At 38.5% G+C, this 2381-nt stretch overlaps 1 pseudogene; it reads left to right on the forward strand.

Moving 5' to 3' along the window:
- Window positions 1-217: 217 nt before the first annotated feature.
- Window positions 218-2381, forward strand: LOC140811347 (uncharacterized; annotated as a pseudogene).

Raw genomic sequence — 2381 nt, forward strand, 5'->3', positions numbered from 1 at the left:
TCTGGTAAACATTATCATGCTAATCATTATTCGTTTGGTTCATAAGACGAGATGTGTGGTAATTTAATAAGTACGATCCTCGTCCTTATCCCGTTGCCCGTGCCTCGTACGACAATGATTAGCTAGGTTATAAATCGTCACACGATTAGAATAAATATGTGTTTAGTTATGGCAATGAGACTATCTATTTATTTATTATTATTTTGCAGATGAGGTAATGGGTAGGGTTTGCGAAACAGAGAGCAACAAGTATAAAGGGCCGTGTATGAACGATCACTACTGCAAGATTGTTTGTGACAGCGAACATTTCCCATATGGGCGTTGTTCATCCCTACGTTGTTGGTGTTGGAAGCCTTGTGCTGCCGAGTCGTCACTGGTTCCAACCCGATATTAATTAATTATTATGTAATAATAGTACTGCCGCTGCATTATGATCGATCTGTTGGATTGATATTAAATATTGAATAATAACAATAATAATGAATAAATTTGTGGATTATGCGTATCTTTATGTTTGATTGGAAGATATTCTATTAATTTTTATTAGGAAAACTGCATTTTTAAGCTTATATATTTAACTTATCTTCGAAACTTTTGTCTCATAATCGTTAAATTTCAATTTTATTTCAATTTTTTATCGGTTAACAATTGCTAAGCTTGTTGCAAGCAGTTTACACCCGGTTTACTCGACCCTACCCTGCTGGCAGTGTCCGCAAGAGTCGATCCAATGGCTCAGATTTTTCCGAATCAATTTTTTTTTTTTTTTTTTTTTTTACAGAGAGGTGGGCCCGGATCACTCATGTGGAGTGATCCGGGCCGTTCATTGTCTGCACGGGTAGGGTGAAACAATCCTTCACACCCCACGGTCCAAACTCCAAAACTCATCCAAACAACTCAAATTCTACATTCTCTGATCATGTTAACAATTAAAGTTATAACCATATTCAGAGAGAGAGCATCCCATTAGCTAGCATACTAATCTTTCTACTTGTGGTAGGGAAGTGCCCTCTGTATTAATACTCTTTTACGCAAAGAGACAAGAAAACGAGAGATTGCAGCTGTGCCAACCTATCCAAGTTTTAGTTTGTCATACTATACCAAAAAATTTGGCCACTGTAAAACCTCTCCCAAGTCAAGAAATGATATTAAAATAATATAAAATTAGTAAAATATCGACGAATTTGTCTCGTATTTACGTACAAGCTAAAATAGTGTCATGACTCATACAAAAAACTAAAAAGCGAATTGCTGGAAGGCAGTCGCAAAATGGCAACGCAAGAAAATAAATGGCCTATATTCTGCCAAATCTTTCTCCAACTCTTCTTCAACCCAAAGACAAACCCCCGCCATTGTTCTTCATCAAACCTCCTCTTTTTTGTTCACTCTTTCATCAGTTTCAACTTCTACTGCTTCACCTCAGACCAAGCTCGAACCTCCCCCGCCGTGTGGTTTGGCACTGGTTTACCGGACCCAAGGTGTGCAGGATAAGAAGCGGGACGAAAGAAATGATTTTTACGTCAATTTAGGCTCAGCTGTGCGGACTCTCCGTCAAGACCTCCCGTTCATCTTTACCAAAGACCTTAATTATGAAAGTACAAGTTGATATTCTGGGCATTGAGATTTCATGGTAAAATTTTGTTCAGGGAGATATCTTTGGATATTTTAAGGATTTGGCAGCCCTCTGAGAATGTGATTCTGATTACATGGAATTTGAAAGGTGTCCCTCGAGTTCCTTGGGAAGCAAAAGGGCAGTTTCGAGGCACCGCCCGTTACAAATTAGATAGAAACGGGAAAATTTACGAACACAAAGTCGATAATCTGGCATTCAATTTTCCTCTGCAATTGAGACCTGCAGCCTCTGTTATAGATTTCGTGGCTGCTTGCCCTGCTAGCCCGAATCCCACATTTTTGTGGAGTCCTGCAGATGCTCATTCGTGCACTTGGGTAGAGTTCTACAAGGCTGTAAGAGAGACTTTGGATCACCGTAGTTGGATGATTTCTCAGGATTGCTAAGCTATTTGTTCATAAAGTTTGGATACTTCCACTTTCTTATTTACACCTGAAGATATACTGTAATGTGGTGGTGGATGCCGGAGTTTGGGAGCTTGAGCAGTCCATGTACTTGATACACAGTGTAGAAGAGAATGGTGTAGAACACATGACAAATGTATTTATTAAAGACCAAACAGAAAATTCAGTTTTTAGTTTTACTAGCTCAATTCTCTTATTCCTGTGGAGGGTTAAATTATTCTTCTCCTCGTTATATTTATTAGCAGATAAAACTTTCCAGTTTTCCGACATGTTTATGCACAAAATCTATTAATTTTCACTATGCAACGATTAATCTTCTGCAGCACCAAAACACAAAAGTGCGTATTATC

The sequence above is a fragment of the Primulina eburnea genome, chromosome 14 (genome assembly GCF_022965805.1).
Source record: "Primulina eburnea isolate SZY01 chromosome 14, ASM2296580v1, whole genome shotgun sequence".
Taxonomy (NCBI): domain Eukaryota; kingdom Viridiplantae; phylum Streptophyta; class Magnoliopsida; order Lamiales; family Gesneriaceae; genus Primulina; species Primulina eburnea.